The 23,742-nt window shown below is 43.7% G+C and overlaps 1 long non-coding RNA gene across 7 annotated transcripts in view; it reads left to right on the top strand.

Annotated features, from left to right (window-relative positions):
- LOC135101029 (uncharacterized) overlaps window positions 1-23,742 on the top strand; it is a 34,064-nt gene that overhangs the window by 7,233 nt on the left and 3,089 nt on the right. For 6 of the 7 annotated variants that reach the window (XR_010269002.1, XR_010269000.1, XR_010268999.1 and 3 more), the window contains 2 exons: window positions 1,012-1,086; window positions 2,386-2,518. This is a non-coding gene — a long non-coding RNA (uncharacterized LOC135101029). The remainder of the gene's footprint in view (window positions 1-1,011; window positions 1,087-2,385; window positions 2,519-23,742) is intronic. The other variant, XR_010269001.1, reaches the window with a different exon arrangement.

Raw genomic sequence — 23,742 nt, 5'->3', positions numbered from 1 at the left:
AGGGCGAGAAGTGTGGTTTAAAAGATCATTGATGAATAATAGGAAGAGAGTCGGTGACAGGACAGAACCCTGAGGAACACCACTGTTAATAGATTTAGGAGAAGAACAGTGACCATCTACTATAGCAGCAATAGAACGATCAAAAAGGAAACTTCAGATGAAGTTACAGAGAGAAGGATAGAAGCCATAGGAGGGTAGTTTGGAAATCAAAGCTTTGTGCCAGACTCTATCAAAAGCTTTTGATACGTCAAAGGCAACAGCAAAAGTTTCACCAAAATCTCTAAAACAGGATGACCAAGACTCAGTAAGGAAAGCCAGATCACCAGTAGAGTGGCCTTGACGAAACCCATACTGGCAGTCAGATAGAAGGTTGTGAAGTGATAGATGTTTAAGAATCTTCTTGTTGACGATAGATTAAAAAATTCTAGATAGGCAGGAAATTAAGGCAATAGGACGGTAGTTTGAGGGATTAGAATGGTCACCCTTTTTCGGAACAGGATAAATGTAGGCAAACTTTCAGCAAGAAGGAAAGGTAGATGTTGACAGACAAAGTTGAAAGAGTTTGACTAGTCAGGGTGCAAGCATGGAGGTGCAGTTTTGGAGAACAATAGGAGGGATCCCATCAGGTCCATAAGCCTTCAGAGGGTTTAGGCCAGTGAGGGGATGGAAAACATCATTGTGAAGAATTTTAATAGGTAGCATGAAGTAGTCAGAGGGTGGAGAGGGAGGAACAAGCCCTGAATCTTCCAAGGTAGAGTTTTTAGCGAAGGTCTGAGCAAAGAGTTCAGCTTTAGAGATAGATGTAATAATAGTGGTGCCATCTGGTTGAAATGATAATAGTGGTGCCATCTGTTTGAAATAAAGGAGGGAAAGAAGAAGCAAAGTTATTGGAGATGTGTTTGGCTAGATGCCAGAAGTCATGAGGGTAGTAGGTAGAGTATGGGACAGTTTTGTTACATGAACAAAGAACAGAAGTGAGACAGGGATGTGTAATGTCTCTGGTTGTTTCAGGTTTTTATGGATGGCTGTATGAAGGAGATGAAAGTTAATGAAGAAAACATCACAAGGCAGAAGTGAAATAGAGAGGTGAGAGGGGGTTGTGAAACCTGTTATAGAATAATTTAAAAGTTTTGGAAGAGAAATGTATTCTTGGGTGTAAAGAGGTTTTATGCCAACAATGACAGAAGATAAATCTGACCTGGGTATGGGGTAGGGCATATCAGTCAAGAGTGAATGCTGTGGAAATTATTTGTAGTAATATCAGTGACAAGTCAAGAGGAACATGTACAAGAAATGTGGTACGAGTTCCTTAGCAAACAGTGGAGTAGAGTGGTGGAATGCAGGGAAAGGAACACAAGGAAACGGTGTGGCCTTGAGAGGTGAGGTTATAGAAGAAAGTGTATGTGAGTGAAGTTAATTGTTGAAGGCCACTTGGAAGGTGGAAGAATAGGGTAAAGTATTAAGAGGACAAGCATGGAAGAATGAGGAAATTTGCATAGGGAGAGGTGGAGGCTTTTGTCATTGCTACACCTGCTTTGGGGATGCCCCAGGAGAGGAGATGGTGCTTGTGAAAGATGTAGAAATATCTTAGTTTTCAATTCTCATTATCAGACCCCAAAAATTAAGTTTTTTAGTTTCTCCAGTACTTGAGTATGTGCATGTTGGAGTATTAATGGTTCCATATTCACAAAATCTTGTAAATGAGCAAAGACAAGGAATTGCATCAGTGAAGAATACTTCAAATTCATACCTGTTAATAATACTATGCTATTGTGTAAATCTACAAATGAAATGCCACTTTGCAGAATTCATACCTGTTAATAATACTATGCTATTGTGTAAATCTACAAATGAAATGCCACTTTGCAGTTACCTAGAGAATGTCAGTAAGGTGATGTGGGGATCAAATGTAAGCTTTCAAAAAGTAAGCTGATAGTGAAAAATGGTTTCTCATGGCTTCATGTGGCCCTTGAGAAAACCATGTACTAATATGATTAACAGTGGGATTCTCCGGAATGTGATTAATTAATGATATAGGAGAGTGCAGTGGGTGCTGACATGATGGCAAATGAGGCTCTCCCACTCATGGCCCAGACCAAACTGATTTTGATAAATATGCATAAAGACTGACTTGTGCTGGGACAGATACTGTACAGCACACACTAGTAGGACACATCAGACAGGACACACAACATCACTGGTGGATCCACTCTATGAACCATGCCCGTCACACTGTTGTCATCAAAGCAAGAATTGGACAGTTACCTACTTCCACCTGAGCATATCCAGCATTACTCACTGTTCCACACAATCAGACACAGGTCAAGCCTTGCCACCACTTCCCACTGCATGGCTCCACTCACTATCTTCATTCAACTTCCACAGGCCAACACAGTGACCACCTTGGTGGATCTCAAGACTCGCCTAACCTTAAAAGTTCTCAAGCACACCAGGACCTGATGGACAGACATTTGCTACCAGCACTTCTGGAGACTAGAGACTGTATCACAAAACCAAGGTACGTATTGGAGGGAATTAAGACATTTATTTTTAAAGGAGGCAAGCACTGAAGTGAAACTGGGTTGGTTGTGTGGTGCCTCTACAGTTTTCTATTTTCATGAATGGTAGGGATAAGAATGGTGCCTTCAAATTGCCACATTCACTTCTTTCATGTTTGGGATATACCAGTCAACCATATATAACTACATTACAGTTGCAAGAATATCTTCTTACTGATGTGATAATTAAGACCCTAATGTCAACCACTTCCAATGAGATTCTTGTCAGCAGACAACACCCCCTCCCATTGAGTCGTGGCAATGTTGAAATAAAAAAATTAGTACATCTTTTAGATGTACTAATTGCATAAAAAAAAAAAAGAAAAAAAAAATCCAGCAACAGCAAGTTTAAACATTTTTTTCATGCCAGGAGGCAAGGTAGCCCTCACAACAAAGGGGCTAGAAACCTTTTATTTTTTATTTATTTATTTATTTATTTATTTATTTTTTTTGGAGGGACACTGGCCAAGGACAACATAAATCCAATAAAAAAAAGCCCAATGAGATGCTGGTCTGAAGCAGTAGTAATAGGGTAATAGAAGTAGTAGAGAATAGGGTCTGAAGCAGTAGTAAAAAATTGAAGGATAAGTTTCTTGAAACCTCCCTCTTGAACTTCAAAAATTGAAGGATAAGTTTCTTGAAACCTCCCTCTTGAAGGAGTTCAAGTCATAGGAAGGTGGAAACACTGAAGCAGGCAGGGAGTTAGAGTTTACCAGAGAAAGGGATGAATGATTGAGAATTCTGGCATTAGAGAAGTGGACAGAATAGGGATGAGAGAAGAGTCTCGTGCAGCAAGGTTGTGGGAGGAGTTGAGGCGTGCAGTTTGCAAGACCAGAAGAGCAGTTAGCATGAAATAGTGATAGAAGATAGCAAGAGATGCAACATTGCAGTGATGAGAAAGGGGCTGAAGACAGTCAGTTAGAGGAGAGGAGTTGATGAGATGAAAAGCTTTTGACTACTCTGTCTAAAAGAGCATTATGAGTGGAACCCTCTCAGACATGTGAAGCATACTCCATACATGGATGGATAAGGCCCTTGTACAGAGTTAGCAGTGGGGATGGGGAGTGAGAAAAACTGGCAGGGATGTCTCAGAACACTTAACTTCATAGAAGCTGTTTTAGCTGGAGGTGAGATGTGAAGTTTACAGTTTAGATTATAAGAAAAGGACAGACTGAAGATGTTCAGTGTAGAAGAGGGGGACAGTTGAGTGTCACTGAAGAAGAGGGGATACTTGTCTGGAAGGTTGGGACAGTTAAGTGTCACTGAATTAGAGGGGATAGTTGCCTGAAAGGTTGCGTCAAGTTGATAGAATTGAGTTTTTGACAGTTCTTGCTTGACAAGGAGTCTGCTGCCTTCAAATATCTTCAAGACTTCTTTCCTAAGCTTTCAGAGGCAAAGGTGAAAGCTGGTATCTTCATTGGATCACAAGTAATGAAAACTATGTAGTGCTCAGAATTCTTACAGAAGCTCACAGAGAAGGAGGAAAAAGCTTGGGAGTGTTTCATTGCTGTAGTACAGGGCTTTCTTGGCAGCAACAAAGCTGATAACTGTAAGGAACTGGTTGAAGCTTTAGTGAAAAGCTATGGTGAGATAGCCTGCAGAATGTCCTTGAAGATCCATATCCTGGATGCTCACCTCGACAACTTCAAGGAGCAATATGGGAGCATGTTCAGAGGAACAAGGGAAGTGCTTCCACCAAAATATAATGAACTTTGAACAGAGATATCAGGGATCCTTTAATGAAAACCTGATGGGAGACTACATTTGAGGGCTCATTTGTGAAAGTGATTTGTTTTATTCTTGCAAATCAAGAAAAACTGTTTTTTTAATCCTAAAAATTAGTTTCATTATTATTATGATTTTTTTTTTGCTGTCAAAAATGGTGAAATTTTGCTATTTTGGGGGCAAAAAATCATTCTAAAAGCCACAAAAGCAAAGTTCGACAGGAATAATGGATATTTTCTATTATTTTGCAATGAAAAGTTGGAAAATACCACTTGCTTGTCAAAGACAAAAATCTTGCTACATATTGTTGATGATAACAGTGTGATGGGCATGGTTCATAGAGTGGATCCACCAGTGGTGTCATATGACCTATCTGATGTGTCCTAGTAATGTGTGCTGTTCTCTGCTTTGCCTGCCTAAGAAGACACATCATGAGGCTGCAATCATTCTCCTGATGCGTGCATGTGCACACACACACAGATAGATAGAAGATAGATAGATAGTTTATTGACCACAGCATGTTACAAAAGATCATAAAACAACATTATAAAAAAATGTAAGTTAATTAAATAATTTAAAATAACTTGAAAACATTCGAGACAAATTGTTGTCTATGAATAAATAATAAAACTGTAGGCCATCACCTAAATAAACTAAACAAACACAAGAAAAACACTGCCAAAAAACAAGAACAAGTAAAATACCTAAATGTAACCGCAGTCCAGTAATTTAAATATAAGTAATAACAATTAAAAATGCTAGCAGCACAAATAAAGCAGCAGGCTATTTATCTAAAACCGCAAAAAAAAAATGATGGTATCGTCGTCCGTCAGGCGTTTCTTCAAAAAGTTGGCGAATATTTCCGAGATGCAATTGACTTCGCGCTTATTCAAACTTTGCAAGACCTGCTTCCGCAATTTAGGGGTGACGTGCGAGAGGAGGAAAACCAAATCCTTGTACTTCAATATCAATGGTTTTTCCTCATCCATATCTTATACTAAGTCGTCCGCATCTATCCAGCTGTCAAATTTATCTGGATATCCACGCCAGTGGACGAAGTACTTTCTCTTACCTCGCTCGACCTTCGATCGTAATATATCGACCTGGTAATGTGAAGGAAGAGAGGACTTGATTAATTCTTCCCTGTAGAAAGCGCCGGTCACGTCCTCCCCCGCCAAATCCCTTATGAAATAAATAGGGATTTTATGTGAGTAATCCACACGACTTATCTTAAAAAGCTCCTCGGTATTGTTGACGGTATAACCCTTATTGAATTTAAATTGCGTTCGGGAAGCACGTTGCAAGCGTACAATGTCTCCCACGTCTAATTTATGACTGACAACTTTCTTTCCCCTTGGCCGATTTAAATACATTCGTTTAAATTGCTTCCTGACTTGTGACAGCTCGCGGAAGCTGTGAACCTGAGCCGGCGTTTGGTTGCCGCCCAAACCGCGGTGTGGGGTGTGATTGTACGTGTTTATTAGGGTGGGCAAGACGTTAATATATGTCAGTGTATTGTTCTGCGTGAGATATTTATATATTTTTGTCTTTATGGTTCGGATGACCCTTTCTGCCAAACTCGCCTTTGTTTCACGCGAGTAATTGGAATACAAGGTAATACCTTTCAAAGTTAGATATTTTTTCACTGCTTGATTATAAAATTCGGATCCCTGATCGATAAAAAGACGCGACACGCCTGTAAAACTCCCCGACTCTAGAACTTTTTTCAGCGCTTGCAGGCTACTGCGTCCGGATTTACTTGTCAGCGTTGCCACTTTCAAGTACCTGCTGAAGACGTCCAGGCAAAACATGATGTATCGGACGCCGCCATTGTGTCTGTGCAGCCTTGCAAAATCAGCCAAATCGCAAGTTAAAATGATGGACGGTTTAGGAGCGAGAATTTTTCGTCGCGGAAAACGTTTCAGCGTCGGCTTGTGAAGCGTATAAGTGCGGTTGCCCTGCAGAAATGCCCTCACATCGCGGAGTGTTAGATTCTTATCCCTTTTCTTCCCCTCTCTGTAGAGTGCTTGCACACCTCCTAAAGCCGCAGGATTCGTCATATCCCGGTAAAGCTCGTCCAAAACGGCGTTCATAGCAGATAGACTTTCTCACAGGGTGGCTCATCCACAATATTCGTGCGCAGTTGAATTTCTTCGGGTGCGTTCGGGGATAAATCACACAACAAATAACCGTGATCTCGTCTAAGCACGACATTTTTATAAATTTCCACAAAGTGTTTGGCGCGCTCCCTTCCATAAAGTTGCCTGCCCAGGCATTCAATTTGATATATATCTCTGTTTTTCATAAGAATGTAATGTGAGGCATTTAAAGTTATCGTTCTAGCATACTTTCCGGGGAAAAAGACATTCTGTGCTATCATTATAACTGACAAATTTTTATGTCTCCCTTTGGTGAAAGCCTCTGCTATCGTTTGAGAATTGCCAGCCGTGAGGAAATTGTCATCTAATATCAGGAGTGTGTGCGTTTGCGGGTCGGCGTATGGACTGTCATCATCCATCACGGGATCAATAATTTTCTCATGCACTTCGACCTTATCTTGAAAAGGGGAATTCTGCTGCAGCGAATGCAATGAGACGCCACAAATGATAATTCTGTTAAATCCATGCTGATATTTCTCTATAATTTTATTGCAGAGGTGTGTTTTGCCGGAATTTGTATAACCTGCAATAATTATGCGTGCAGGATATCTGAAGAGATTCAGCATCTCTTCGCTAAATGTCTTGTCCATGTTAAGTTCAGAGGGTTACTAAAAGACGCTACGATATGTTTACAGTATTTATTGCTTAACTTTTATTTACATGGTCATGTAGGTAACAGCATAACTAAATTCCCAGCTGCATCCTCATCCCTGCCTTCTAATTATGATGTGGATCTCCCCCAACCCACACCTCTTCCTCAACCTCCTCCTCCCTCTCCTTAACCTACCAAAGTACAAATGTTCTTACATTACCTCCTCTTCTTCTGCCTCCTCCTCCTCATCCTCCTTATCCCACGTGGACAGTACAAATGTTCTTACAGTACATGAACAAATCCCCTTTCATTCCTCTCCTTAACCCCACACTCAAAACAAATGTTCTTACATTACATGAATGGCAGCTGCTAGCGGCCGCGGTCTCTCTCAACCCTTAATTATGACGTGAATAATGTCATGGAATGCCACTCCCGATCACGTCACAGCCCACTCATTAACCCATCCTTCACCTCCCCCTCTTCCTTAGCCTACGTGGTCAGTGCAAATGTTTTTTTTTTACATTACATGAAGGGCGGCTGCTAGCAGCTGCGTCCCCTCTTTCTCTACCCCTTAATCACGATGTGAATAATGTCGTGGAAAGTCTCCCGATCACGCCACAGACCACTCATTATCCCATCCTCCCCCTCCCCATCCCCCTCTTCCTCTTCCTCTTCCTCCTCCTCCTCCTCCTCCTCCTCCTCCTCTTCCTCATCCACCTCCACCTCCCCCACATCCACCGCCACCTTCTCTTCCATCTCATTCTCCACATCTCTTTCCCGCGGATCATTGTCGGGGTGATAATACGCCCTTGAGGTATAGCCATCGACGTGAAAGCGCTTGTCGTCAAAATGTGACAACGTACGCTTTCGCATACGAGTGGTACAAATTTGTCCTTTAACATTCCTGATATTATAGCAATCTACCATCCCACATGCGACATTATTAAGTGTTTCCCTATACTGCTGATGCAATATATTTTGCTGAAGGTGAGTTGGAATGCCTTTACCTCGAGATACTTGCTTGTCATCTTCCAACAGCAGCGAATACATCTTTGGCTTTAATATAATCGCCTCTTTGATGAGCGTGGATCCGGTTTCAGATTTCAGCAAGCCTAGTTGACCCTTCCGCTCCCCATTAAAACACGGGTGATCTGAAGCAAAGTTACTGGTGTCGAGAAAATTTGCCATGGGTCCATGTTTCAGTTCATCATTTAAGTTTGTAGGTATGTGCAGACTGAAAATGAAACTGTCAGTATCTTCATAAGCTAATTTAGCTCTCTCCCCATAATTAGCTTTGATGACACGATACCAAAAGTTGTACATGTACTTCTTTGCCACTTCTAAAATATGGTATCCCAAGTAATTTGGCTGCCTGATTTTAATCGTATTCTTACTGTTGACACATATGACTCGGTCCTCGCCTAATTGGTGGACCCTTTTAAAGGATGGATTTCTTGCATACTTCAGGAAAGACTTTCTTTTTGTCACTAATTTCTGTTGGAGGCCATACTTCACTTCAGATAACATGGATCTACCATAAACTGCGTTTGACATCAGTTTGCAAATGCGATTTTTAATGGCGCACGTCTCATTTTTACGCTGAGCGACGTTCCTTTCTATGAAAGGTTTAAGGTATGGAGCCTGTCTGAAGCTATATATAGCATGAACACATTGTATTTCCAGTCCAAGTGAGAGTAAAAGTTGCAGCAATTCCAGACTGATGAGATGATCTTTCAGTCCCTTATGACTGGCCACGAGTTTACGATTTTTCCTCCCCAGCTTACGACCCTCAGCTTCTAACAGTCTTTTACTGTACGGCGAGATGTCATCTTCTGTAATAGTCATGTGTGCGAGGCACAGAGGGAACTCGTCCGTGATCCGAGCCACGTCGGGGGAAACATCACAGCTGTCTAAATGCAGCCAGTAACCGACGTCACCATCTGTCGCATGATTCTGGATGCCAACTTCAAAAAAATCATCCATCTCTGACTGAGAAAGTTTTTTGATGTCGCCCATAGGCAGGGGGGAACACATAACGCTTGCATATAATGAATTATAGTCCAGATAAAACACATAGGTGCCGGGTCCACCGTCGGGTTCGTGGTTTGACTGCAGGTGTGGCCTGACACAAGTTACAAAGCCTCCTCGTACATTTCTTTTGATCAGGTGATACATGTTAGGGTCGTAAGGTGGATCAAGTTGAACGCCTGTCGACTTTAAAAAAGCGTCATAAGCATAAGAAGACAGTGACACGTAATGTGCCACGTCCAGCCCATAAAATTCGTGCAGGTATGATCTATATTTGAGATATGTGTCGGCTAATAATCCGACATCAATCTCACAATACAGTCTTATGTAATCGCCTAAAGTGTGGCAGGATGTCATACTCCACACGCTTTGAGCGTGTTCATATTCTCCAGGTGACAGAGCCTTCCCCTTGAGCGTGTCATAAAATGCCTCGCGAGGTGGCAATTGTCGATCTTCTAAGCGGCCAAGGTCGGTGATGTACTCATAACAAAGAAACTGTTTTTGAGTGCAAATTACACGCCTTACATCCTTGGGGAGGTAATTCACCATTTCCTGGGCGTAACGCGTGCTATAGCCCGCCTGCACGTGACTCTGAGCGAGATGACCGAGGCCGGCATTCATAATGGAAAGCGTGTCCTGAAACTGCAATTCCTTAATCCTTACTTTCAATAAATGCGATTCTGACGTGGCAAGGATGTCCACGTGCGACTCTGGCAAGTGAAGGTCTTTTATGATTAAGGAGACGTCAAAGCTCATATTATGTGCCAGAGTGATGAGATATTTTCTCATGTCACGACACTGGAGGTTGCATCGCGCGCACAATGCCCCCTTGTAATTATTTTGTGGTAATGAGTGGTCGTGATGTTTATGAGGTGGGGTTTTTATATTAAAGGGTTGATGGCAGAGCTCGCAGTGACGCTGACGTTTGAAGTGGTCTTCATCCTCCGCAGACATGCTAATTGGATAGCTAACTACACTTTCCTTGATGATTCCCCAAGCATTGGATAGGCTATCAATGAAATTATTCATGGGATCTTCACCGAAATAACTTCTCTTTTCCACAACATCTCCATGCCTATTGATGATGAGATACGAGTATCCAATTGGGTCATGTTCAGCTATCACACTCCTATTCTCCTTAGGTTTTATCATAGTTTCAAAATCAAAAAATGCTAAGTATGCAGGCTGATAGGTGTAGGCAAAATTTTTAAATTTTACTTTTTCACCGTCACCTGGAAAGAGAAGAGTTTGAGTGAAGTCGCAGTGACACTCGTGATCGCTCAAACTGACAGACTTGGGAACTGAGCTGAAACATATTTTGCAAAACTGATGACCCTCTGGGGTGGGACAGCTTCTCGTCAATTTCCGGTGCAGCTTCTCCACGTCTTTAATGAGCGTCATATGTCTTCCGCCTAGTAAAAGGAGTGAGACTACAGTTTTATACTTCCGCGAGCCTTTTCTTGATAATGTTAAATAGTATATCTCACCGCTTTTTGTCAGTGTATAAACGTCCAGAGACAGACAATTTAATCTTTCTAATTGACTCAAGTTCTCCCAAGTCACTGGACTGTCTACTTTTCCGCGCGTGACGTATTTCTCTCCGCCATGCCGTCTCCGTAATATTTTTGGAATTCTTTTCCAAGGTACACCTCGAGCATGAAGTCTGAAAGCCGCCAAACACTGAATAACACAGGATGAATGTCGGCCATCAGGATTGAAAATTTCATTCCCTCCTCGCACGCCTCTAGGATAAGCAACATAATCTCCTATGCCACTACATGCGACGTGTAAGCAATAGTTGATGAAAAAATTCTGTACTCTTGAAATGATAAAACCAGATCCTTCAGTCTCGCTGGTAAGGCTTTCCAGCCGACTGTTCAGCTGATGGATCCATAAATCAACAAGGTCAGGCACATCTTGATAGGTGATCAGTCGTGCTCTAAAAGCAATATGAATGACTCGATGTTCATCCTCGCCTAAGGTAGAGAATTTCACTAGTAACAGAGAAATGTGTGAAAATATTTTCAGGGTAGGGGGAAATGGCGAGCCATGCAACGTGAAATATGATCTAATTTCCCGTATAAAGAACTCCCTGTATTCGGTAAGTAGACCGAGTGGATCTCTGCTTACATGATCAGGTATGTCATATTGATGTCTGGTGAAGCTCCTCATAAAATTTTCCCTCGAGTCAATTAACCGCGGCTCTTCCGGCATCCCGCGCTCGTCAAGGTCTGCATCCGCCGACTCTCCTGCCATGCTGCGCTCATTGTGGTCCGACTCCGCTTGTGGCGTATCTGGGAAGAAAAAAAATAGAAGTAGCAGCGACAGTTTATTATTATTATTATTATTATTATTATTATTATTATTATTATTATTGAATTGATATTTACCTTGTGTAGGTAGTGAAGGAATTGAAGTCTCGGAAGAATTGAATACGTTCCCCGATAATCCACTCGGTCCCGGCCGTGGCGAGTCTTAAAAAAAAGAATATTAGTAGTGGCGGCGGCACCGTATTTATTGGTTTATTATTTGTAGTATTTTTTTTTTTCTCACCTCTTCCCCCGCCTCCGCGTGGAATGCCGCCTTGTGACGCCCGCTGACATGCGCCTTCTACGCCGCCGTTCTGCCCAACCTCAATCGAGTGTGAGCCTGTACAGGAAGATGTGCTCAGAGTTCAAACTTGTAGAGATTGACAGTCATTTCATCTTTATTATTATACATTCCCGCCAAAATAAGTAATAATGCTTACCAGAAGAAGCAGGATTGCCAACTTCGCAGGTGTGTTCTGGTGGTGGATGTGGAAACAGAAGTCCACACCGCTCGCATAAATCACACTGGTCTTCCACACATGAGGGGCAGGATGGATTAGTGCGCCATCTCCCACACACTTCACATAAAAGCCGCGCCTCTGCTGTTCCACAGTGAACACCCATTTTTCTTTTCTTTTTTTTTCTATAACATTGTCAACACTTTCGTCCCGGCTGCCATGCCGCGCGGGGAAACACTGAAGCTTCCCGCGCAGATGGTCGCGAGGTGCGTGACTTGTCTCGGAAGTAGGCAACACCTGCCTGCCTGTTTCATTATCCTCCACTCCACCCATTATCCCACCTTGATCGATTCTCTTCAAAACTTTACGTCCGAGACGCAAAGTTAACGTGGTCTTATATGTAACACGCAAGTAACACTGTTTTCCCCATCTTCAAACTGAATAGGTTTGTCTCTTTGATTAGCAATTTTGATGGCCACACTCTCTATAGTTGATACAGAAAGTGGTTTATACATAATTGAATTCGCACCTTTACTGGTGCTGTCGCCGGGGAGTGGTATGACGTCTAATATATTAACTAGTTGGTTACCAAATCGCAAGGGGGAAATGATGTCGGTATAAACGTACATATAATCCATCCCTGCATCAGCTCGCGGTACGTATTGAGCGAATAATTTTATGGGTAATGAGGAGGAAGCTTCGCTCGCGCTGGAAGATGAAATGACGTCGCCAGATCTTTGAAAGTAGACGGTGTAGCGAAAATTTGGATTGAAACCCAGAATGCGAGCTATATGCGATGCAAATTTTATACTTATATCACTGTAAATACGATCGTCATTAGGAGGGACAATCGCGTTATTCACAACGACCCGCTCCAAGTCATGGTCATAATAAATGATATCCGAGTAAGGGAAATAGATCTTAAAGGAGTCATTCAAGATTGCTTGAAGTTCTCTCACTATCTGTCCATTAATCGCCTTAGTTATGGCCGGTATGTTCTTATCGGTAAAATTGGAGATGATATTCCTTTCCGGTAGATAGGTATACATATTATATTCATACATATCAAAGTCTGACTGCTTAACCTGACCATAGAACGATATACTGGAATTTGGATCCCCTTCCGTAATGCAGTAGAAATATTTAGGGAATAAAATATTACACAGGCCGACTTCATAATCCCTGCCGGTGTCTAAATGAATGGGTAAGATTCTGTTTTCAAATTCTGTTGTTGTGTTTTTGGGAAATGACCTACCACCTGCAAGAGAAGATAGGTATACGTATATATCGTCACTATCTCTCAACGACATGTTTTTTAAACCCTGTCAACTAACAGACTGACTTTAAACTTTACTTTTTCATGACATATATACGTCGACAGACTGGAGATTATAGTGGTACAGCGTGGATAGTCGCGACGACCTTGACCATAGGGGAATGTACTGAGATATCGGAGGGAGTACGTGTCGGCTATAATAATAATAATAATAGTAATAATAATAATAATAATAATAATAATAATAATAATAATAATGATAATAATAAGGCCGCCATCCGACATAAGTATTACGTCAGTCATGCCGCTGGTGGTCGGTGAAAGTGGAAGAGGCCACCCCTCCGCCCTGGCCGTCACAGACGCTTTCTCCAGGTAAAAAGGATGGACAGGTAACGGGATCTCGTGGGACAGTCGCGACGACCTTGACCATAGGGGATGTATTGAGATGTTGGAGGGAACGCGTGATGGCAACACTCAGTCATCCCACCCTCCAGGATTCCCGTGAATGAAAGGCTGAAAGGGCGACCTACACGGCATTGCCGTCACAGCCCCCTAACCATGCGTGTGTGTGGGCAACTTCTACGTCTGACCGCCAGTCCACTGCCCCCCCCCTTTCACTCAATTATTTTCCACCCACCATCATTGATTCATTTAGTCATTCCATCATCGCCGAAGGATAAGGACGCACGCCCCCCCCACCTCTCCGTCAGTGTCGCCGTCACCGTCCCTCCCCCCCCCACCCCCTTGGTGTTGCCGTCGTGAATCACCACCCTTCCCTTTCCCAAGCCTGGGTCTCCATCCTGAAATGGACTGCCACTGAAGTCTACGGAAAATTGCTGTCAGGTTTCCCCATTGCAACTTGATAAGGTCCACACTCGCAATATGGCATGCCATCAGAGTCGCTCCTGGGGGTGGGGTTGGGATCCCCATCCCCCCCCTCTCCCATCCCCCAACACCCTATTTACAGCCAGGGTCTCCATCCTGAAATGGATCGCCACTCCGGGTAATTGCCATGGGGGTCGAGCCCCCCCTAAAAAGGCTTGCCACCGAGGTCCCCATGCAATGGGGACCTCGGTGGCAAGCCTTTTTAGGGGGGCGACCCCCATGGCAATTTCCCAACTACTGCCCTGACCACCCTGATTCTGTCCAGACTATCCACCAGGCACCGAGAGGCTCTGGAGCAGTTTGGAAGGGGACTACTGCATCATCCACATCTCAGAAACATGCTGCCGCCTGACGCGCCTCGCCCGGTCTGTGCCGCCAGACACCACAAGATAACGCCCCTAAAGGCGCCGCACACGGACTGGTACAGACTCAGTGTGATTCCCACCATGGTGCGAGCCATCAATCAATAGTCCCTTCTAGATTAGACTTACCTTTAGGATTAATGTTAAGTATTTCCCCACCCCCTCTGTACATTTTCAGTTTGTTAACTGCCTAAATAATAAACCGTTTATTATTATTATTAGTATTATTATTACACACACACACACACACCCATACGCACACATAAACGCGCACAAGCACACACGCATGCGCGGGCGCGCACACACGCACGCGAGAACGTGGGCGTGCACACACACACACACACACACGCGCGCGCGCGTCTGGTGGCACGAACCGGGCGAGGCGCGTCAGGCGGCAGCATGTGTCTGAGACGTGGATGATGCAGCAGTCCCCTTGCAAACTTTTCCAGAGCCTCTCAGTGCCTGATGGATAGATAGTCTGGACAGACTCAGGGTGGTCAGGGCTTCATCATAGGTGGTGTAGCAGGGCCAAGGATGACCCTGCACGCCCTTTTCTGCACACTCTCCAGCTGTAGCTGTTGAGTATGTGTGAGGGAGGAGGACCACGCTGGTGAGGCTTACATGAGTTTGGGGAGGATGAAGGTGAGGTACACCCCCTTTATGCCGTCTGTCGGCGTCTCCAGCGACCTGAGTCTGCGCAGCATGTACACTCTGTAGGTAGCGGATCTTGCGGTGCTGGCGACATGCTGCTTCCAGGTTAGCTGGTCGTCCACCGTGACTCCGAGAAGCTTGTCACATCAGACCACCTGGAGGGGGTGAGGGCCCACTGTGAGCTGGGGAGGGGGCACTGGTACAGAGGAGGTACAGAAATGCATCACCACAGTTTTGCTGTGGTTGATGGTCATCCTGCTCTCCTCCGTCCACGTCTGCAGTCGCTCCACAATTGCTTGCAGTGGCGAGTAGTCCGGGTTCTTGTTGGAAACTGGTCGTCCACATACTTCCAGCGATGGGGGGTGTCAGTAAGGGTGTCATTGATGAGGAGGAGGAAGCAAAGTGGACCCATCTTGGTCCCTTGGGGGACCCCACATGTCAGCTGTTGGAAATTAAGAGACAGAGCCCTGACGCCTCCCTGTGAGGAAGTCGGCTAGCCACGCTACCAGGTTAGGTGGGAGACCCAGACTTATTGCCTTGCCGATGACAACAGTGTGATCAACAAGATCAAAGGCTTTTTTGAAGTCCACAAAAGCAACAGCTAGAAAGGTGTTTCGCTTGTCCAGGTGGCTGTGGATGAATTCAAGGAAGCTGGTCAGGTAATGGGAGGTGTAGGTGGCTTTAATATTTCCAAACGGTCTGATATCCACGGTATTACAAATTTTGGTGTAGGCCCAGTCATACACAAAATCTTCACAAATAAGGCTAGGGATGGGGGTGATAGAGTGACTGTGGACTGGAAGTTTTGTGTACGTGTGTGTGTGTGTGTGTGTGTGTGTGTGTGTGTGTGCGTGTGTGCGTGCGTGCGTGCGTGCGCGCGCGCATACGCGTGTATTTGTTCGCATGCGCGTGCATGTGTGTGTGTGTGTGTGTGTGTGTGTGTGTGTGTGTGTGCGCGCGTGCGCGCGCGTATACGTGTGTATTTGTTCGCATGCGCGCGCATGTGTGTGTGTGTGTGTGTATGTGTGTGTGTGTGTGTGTGTGTGTGTGTGTGTGTGTGTGTGCGTGCGCGTGCGAGCTCTCTCTCTCTCTCTCTCTCTCTCTCTCTCTCTCTCTCTCTCTCTCTCTCTCTCTCTCTCTCTCTCTCTCTCTCTCTCTCTCTCTCTCACGTGCATGTGTGTATGCTCGAGCGCGTACGTCTATCTGTGAGCCTGCGCGTACACACAAACACCTACGTATGCGCTCACACACAAACTATGCCCATGCGCGCGCACGCACACACACACACACACACACACACACGAGCCACCAAATGTAGTCTCCCATCATGTTTTCATTAAAGGATCCCTGATATCTCTGTTCAAAGTTCGTTATATTTTGGTGGAAGCGCTCCCCGTGTTTCTCTGAACTTGCTCCCATACTCTTTTTGAAGTTGTCGAGGTGAGCATCTAGGATATGGATCTCCAAGGATATTCTGCAGGACATCTCACCATAGCTTTTCACTAAAGCTTCAACCAGTTCCTTATAGCTATCACCTTTGTTGCTGCCAAGAAAGCCCTGTACTTCAGCAATGAAACACTCCCAAGCTTTTTCTCCTTTTTTGTGAGCTTCTGTAGAAATTCTGAGCACTCTATAGTTTTCCTTACTTGTGATCCATTGAAGATACCACCTTTCACCTTTGCCTCTGAAAGCTTAGGAAAGAAGTCTGAAGGCAGCAGACTCCTTGTCAAGCAAGAGCTGTAACAAACTGTTTCACGAGACCCAGTTTGATGTGTGAGTGAAGGAAACAAAACTTTTTGAGGGTTCACCAACGGCTCATGTTTGATATTGTGTGCTCCCACTGTAGTGACAATCCTTGGGGGCTAGTGGTTTCTCTGGTAATGTGCTGTTCTGTCTCTACTCTCCCAAAGGCAGAGAAAACAGGGATTCTTGGTAAAACCTCCTTGCAGTCCCATCAAGAAAGCCAGTATCTTGAAGTCTCCAATAACGTCTCAGCCGTACTTGTTGTAGTTCAAAGTTTCCAGTAGAAACTTTACACTGTTGTAGTCCTCCTTAAAATGCACAGAATAAGTAAGAGGCAGAGATGGATACTTGTTTCCATTGTGCAGAAGTACAGCTTTCAGGCTTTTAGAGGAGCTGTCAATGAAGAGTCTCCATTCATCTGCATTGCAAATAATTTCAATAGCATCAAACAAGCCTGATACATCACTGCGTTAGCATTGCCTGTCCTTTGCAAAGAAGCTGGAGAAATGTTTGTGATGTTTTCTTTGGCTGGTCACTTGCACGTTGTCATTAAGTAAATCCCATTCCTTCAACCTTGAAATCAAAAGCTCACCATTTGACTTTATCAAACCAAGATCTCTTGATGTCACTGAGGTCTCTGGTTTTAGTAGTAAGGATTCCTTCTAACTACAACTGTATCTGTGATGTCAATCTTCATCTATGTTCAGCTCAGCTGACTTGCTGCTGCTTCTTTCTGGAGGAGCTGGTACAGGAAGGCTGGTGCAATGGAAGATGGAACGTATGGATAGAAAACAGCAAGTGTATTTTTTCACGATTGGCGTTTGGAAGGATCCACCACGCAGAAAAAGCAGCCAGTTGAGTGATCAGTAGGTTCACACCATATTCTAGGAATAGCAAATTTCATGGCTCTGTTTTCCCTTCTATAACATCCTGTAAAAGAACAGTACGAGTTTCTGTTAAACTTATTTTATTTTCACTCTTAATTCTTAACTGGATTTTACTCTTGAAAACTAACAGATATTTTACCTTCTAGTGTTCTCTTATAGTGCTCACAAGCAATATGAAGTGCCCAGGTCTTGTTTCGGTCCAGACTGGCACAACAAAATGTGCTTTGTAAGCTTAACACATTTTTCCAGATTCTGTCACAGAAAACTTCTTTGCTCTTGTCTCAATGAATTGACCACATATGTAGCAGAATGCATCTGGAGAATGGTTGCAGCCTCTTGATGCCATTTCATCTCTTGTGATGTGTCTTCTCAGGCAGCCAAAGCAGAACTGATTGGTGGTCTGCAAGCCCCTAATTTTATATTGTCAAACAGTACTCTAAAATATTCTTAGTCTTTCTAAAATGTTTTCCAGAACATTCACAATCTTTCTAAAATATTCTGAATCATACTAGAAAATTCTTGATATTTCTACATATTTCTATTGTATTCTAGAAAGTTCTAGAATACTCGGGAAATGTATACATTGAATAGAATGTTTTAAAATGTTGTAGAAACTTCTGAAAGTGTCTGGTAGAACATTCTGGAGGATTTGAAAAAACTCCTGAAATGTGAGCAAATTTTTCTAAATGAGAAATTTCTTGCTATATCTGGTCAGTTCAAGAATAATCTTATCAAATTTTTAAAAAATCCTTAGAATACTTTATATTCTTTCTTTCATTGTTTTAATTTATTTGCAACATTTCAAAAGCAATTAGATAAACAATTGAGATTTTGCAAAGGTCTCTTTACCTGACATAAAAGCCAATACTAACCCATACTATAATGAAATAAGGCAAAAATGTAAATTCATTGTTCTAACCACAAAGGCAAAGTTTTCGGATTAAAATGACTTACTTTCTATTTTGTTTAGATGGAAATAACTGGAAAATTATAGTTTGGGGTCAAGGACAAGCCAAAAGTGAAATTTTGCAGCATAGTGTAATAGGAAGAGAGTAGGTGACAGGACAGATCCCTGAGGAACACCACTTAATAGATTTAGGAGAAGAACAGTGACCATCCACCACAGCTGCAATAGAACGGTCAGAAAGGAAACCTGAGATGAAGTTACAGAGAGAAGGATAGAAGCCATAGGAGGGTAATTTGGAAATCAAAGCTTTGTGCCAGACTATCAAAAGCTTTTGATATGTCTAAGGCAACAGCAAAAGTTTCACCAAAATCTCTAGGATAGGATGACCAAAACTCAGTAAGGAAAGCCAGAAGATCACCAGAAGAGCAGCCTTGACGGAACCCATAATGGTGATCAGATAGAAGGTTGTGAAGTGATAATGTTTAAGAATCTTCCTGTTGAGGATAGATTCAAAAACTTTAGATAAGCAGGAAATTAAAGCAATAGAATGGTAGTTTGACGGATTAGAACAGTCACCCTTTTTAGGAACAGGCTGAATATAGGTAAACTTCCAGAAAGAAGGAAGGGTACATGCTGACAGAGTTGAAAGAGTATGACTAAGCAAGGTGCAAACATGGAGGTGCATTTTCGGAGAACAATAGGAGGGATCCCCTCCCCCCCCCCACACACACTCACATACACATGCCTGATGTCTGAGAAGGGAAGGGATGTGCTGCAGACAGCACCTACACCATCCCACCCTGAGAGCGGACACTAACAGCGAAACCTTGGAGGTATAAAGGGACTATACACATATAAACAGTAGATTAGCCGTGCTTTCTTATACTTTACATTACATTTGTAATTGTGTAGTGTATAACTGTAACTATATTAAATACCATAGTTAGGACCACAAATGTCTTTTTTGAAAGTAATACTTTGTACTAGTTAAAATATTGAGAGTATAGCTATGAAGAGAGAGAGAGAGAGAGAGAGAGAGAGAGAGAGAGAGAGAGAGAGAGAGAGAGAGAGAGAAATTAATACCACCACAAAAACCTATTATACATATTTGCTGACGTGTTAGACGCACCTCTTCACAAAACGCACTTATTTTAAAAGGAAAAATTATGGGGGAAAAAAAATTGTTTCATTATAGTTATGAAAAAAAATGGTGTGCGCGTGCGTGCGTACACTTGTGTGTGCTCACGCGCGCGCGCGCACACAGGCAAACGCGCTCGCGCACTCATTATACGCCCGCGCGCACACAAGCACACACACACACACACACACACACACACACACACACACGTGCACACACACTTGAGCATGTGAAAACACTCACACCTGAGCATGCGCAAACACACACACATACACGCGAACGCACACTCGCGCATGTGCGTGTGCATGTAAGCGCGCGAGCGTGTTTGTGTGTGTGTACTTGCGCGCGTGTCTGTGTATGTGCGAGCGCTCGTATGTTTATTTGTATGCACGAGTGTGTGTGTGTGTGTGTCTGTGTGTGTGTCTGTCTGTGTGTGTGTGTGTGTATGCACGCGCGCGCGCTTTCGTGTGTGCACGCGCGCGCGCTTGCGTGTGTGCGCACACGTCTATGTATGCGCGCGCGCGCACACACACGCACACTATGCGCCTGTCGACACACTATGCGCCCGGGCGCACAAACGCACGCACGCGCACGCACACAGTCACGCAGTTTCCAGTTCAGATTATAAATAAAGGAGAGACCGAGGATGTTCAGTGTAGAAGAGAGTGACAGTTGAGTGTCATTGAAGAAGAGGTGATAGTTGTCTGGAAGGTTGTGTCGAGTTGATAGATGAAAGAATAGTTGTCTGCAAGGTTGTGTCAAGATGAGGCATTGAACAATACTAAGTTTGCTCTGCCCCAATCAGAAATTTTACTGCAGCTTCCCTGCATGAGCTGTTTTACTTCCTGATGGGTTGGAACTCTATTAAAAGACGTGGAAAAATGCAGGGTGGTATCATCTGCGTAGAAGTGGATAGGAGAAGAAGCTTGGTTTAGAAGATCATTGATGAATAACAGGAAGAGTGTGTGTGCTAAAATCCCTAATAGAGTGTATGTTTTGTCCTCATATCTGGTATGATGCTTGTATGTTTTGTCCTCACATCTGGTATGATGCTGCGCTGTAGCTGTGCAGTACTACCACCATATCTAAATCCGCGTGTGTTTCTCTCTCTCTCTCTCTCTCTCTCTCTCTCTCTCTCTCTCTCTCTCTCTCTCTCTATTGACCTCCTCCCCATTCCCTCCTTCCTTCATTCATTCCTTCCTTCCTTCCTTCCTTCCATGCCACCTACCCTCCATCCTTCCACTCTCTCTCTCTCTCTCTCTCTCTCTCTCTCTCTCTCTCTCTCTCTCTCTCTCTCTCTCTCTCTCTCTCTCTCTCTCTCTGTGTGTGTGTGTGTGTGTGTGTGTGTGTGACGCATTCCTGCTTCATGTATCGCGGTGGCTTGATAATAAGCCGCATTGGCATCTGTGACCATGGGGGACTGGCGCGTCCCACTGCTGGCGCGGCAGCGGTCCTCTAATCTTCCCACGAGAACAAGCTCCTGAAAGTTGCTCGGTCTTGTTGATCCACTTCCCTAGGCCTCGCGTTCCTTCGTGGTAGCGATGAAGAGCCATGAGGACGTGGTCTGGATGGTCATGCATCAGAGATGTTTTAAGTAGGAGGTTGGCCATGGTATATTTTACCCTTTCTGCGAGCGATGGGATGTGCACCTCTGCCCGTAATTTGTCTGTTTTCGTCCAGTGTGGCACGCCAAACACGGTCCTCAACTCTTCATTCTGGACGGTTTCCAGGGCTTTTGCGTCCCCTTTAGACAAGGTGAGAAGCACCAGGCTTGCGTAATCAATTAAAGAGCTCACCAGGACCTTTATATGTGGCCAGAATCACGTTACTGGACACCCACATACCTCCCCAAGACAGTGCCTTGAGTATTCGGTTGCGAGCACGGCACTTGTCCTTCAGGTATTGTATCTCTGCCTTGCAGCTGCCGTTGCGACTCACAACCTCGCCGAGGTAGCAATGCGTGGCTACCGAGTCGATATAGTGACTCTGAAGTATGAATTGGGTCAAGGGTGTGTGGCGCGTCTTTGCCATGGCTTTTGTTTTGGAGAGAGAGAGAGAGAGAGAGAGAGAGAGAGAGAGAGAGAGAGAGAGAGAGAGAGAGAGAGAGAGAGAGAGAGAGAGAGAGAGAGAGATGGATGGATGGACGGAGGGAAGGGAGAGGAAGGCAGGTAAAGGAGAGGGAAGGAGGGAAATGAGAGGAGGGCAGGTAAAGGGAAGGGAAGGAGGGAAGGACAGGGAAAGGGGAGGAAAGGAAGGAAATTATTTTTCAAGTATAAAAAATATTTTCGCACACTTACCGATTTCATATGACTTAGGAATAGAGTCCTGGGACTCGTCCCTGATCGCAGAAATTAAAGATTTAAAGATCCTCTTAAAAACCCTCCATAGTACGTATGGAGGGAGGGAGAGGGTATGGAGAAAACGGGTTGTGTGTGTGTGTATATATATATATATATATATATATATATATATATATATATATATATATATATATATATATATATATATATATATATATATATATATATATATATATATATATATATATAATTAACTAAAAGCTAGTCATTTGAAGTTCATTTGCATACTTGTACTAGTGGTAGGAGTGTGCGCAGTTGAATGGAAGTACGAGTACGTAGTGGTAGTAGTAGTAATAGCAGTGGTGGTCGTAGTGGTAAATGCAGCAGCAGCAGCAGTTATAATTAGTAACGTGATACAGCCCAACGTCAGCATTAGCTTAGTAGTAGTAGTAGTAATAGTAGTAGTAGTAGTATAAAAAGGGAGAGAGAGAGAGAGAGAGAGAGAGAGAGAGAGAGAGAGAGAGAGAGAGAGAGATAGTAGTAGCAGTAGTAGTAGTATAAAGAGAGAGAGAGAGAGAGAGAGAGAGAGAGAGAGAGAGAGAGAGAGAGAGAGAGAGAGAGAGAGAGAGAGAGACGCTATCCTAACAACCCAATTATTAATGATAGTTTATCACTGAATAACTTTCCCTTTCTTCCTCTTCCTCCTGTCTAGCAAGTAATTTTGTCGAGACACAGGACAGCGTGTGGCATTACTGTAGAGTGTAGAATCTCAACAGTCTCACTCGGGTTAACTCCTGGTAGATAAACCCGTATACTTCTTGTGATAAACGTTATACATTTGTGAAGCCCATGAATTTTAAAGGTTACACGTAGGAGTTATAGGTCGTGTTCGCTTTGATATTAGTGACGTTAATGATACAACCCTCTCAACGGGATATACAGCAATTCACAACACTAAAAGCACTGTACATAATCTTAATATGAACCTACGATAAAGATGGACTGAAAGAAAAAGAGTCCAATGTTTAAACGGTATAATAAATCAAGAGTTGCCTGCAGAACAAGCAAAATGAGTAGTTTGTGATTAAGGAGCAGTTCAACAACAGTGTGACAGCAGTGAAAACAATAGACATTACCGTTACCGAGGTGCCAGTCTTGTGACGTCATTAATCACGGACTTCCACTCTTCCCTCAGCCATCCTCAACTTCCGCTATGTACACTCACAGTCCACAATCTCTAGCCCATCCAGGACGTGGCGAACGTTCAGAAGTGTGAGGCCTTTCTGGACGCAAGACTAACAGAAAAGTGTACTCTATTGGCAGGCCCACACTGGCTGTCACGAAGCAACACATGTTCGAACACTCCTTATGAGCCATTTGCCTGTTTCGCTGTTGAGTGAATCATGTCCAATACTAAATGCATAATCAGGCTACAGTTTTCAGGTACGTACCATCTAAATGTAAACAGCATCGATGTGATTCTTGTGATTGTGTTATATTCAATAGTATTATATGATTCCCTCAACAACGAGGGTTCATAATCAGTATGTTCGAGTATGCGTGTTCTGCCTAGGTGATAGCTGAGTATGCATGTGTTGCCTCGTGATACCCAGAGTGGGTCTGCATCTAATAAGGCCCACTTTTGATCCTCCGCCTTGTCCTGGATGGGCTAGAAATTGTGGATGAGAGTGCACACTGTGCAGTGTCTTCTACCCGTACCTTCCTGTCGGAATTTCACTCTGACGTCCTCTCTCTCCTCTCCAC

Source organism: Scylla paramamosain, chromosome 1 (genome assembly GCF_035594125.1).
Source record: "Scylla paramamosain isolate STU-SP2022 chromosome 1, ASM3559412v1, whole genome shotgun sequence".
NCBI classification, from domain to species: domain Eukaryota; kingdom Metazoa; phylum Arthropoda; class Malacostraca; order Decapoda; family Portunidae; genus Scylla; species Scylla paramamosain.
This window is presented reverse-complemented; position numbering and strand designations above follow the sequence as displayed.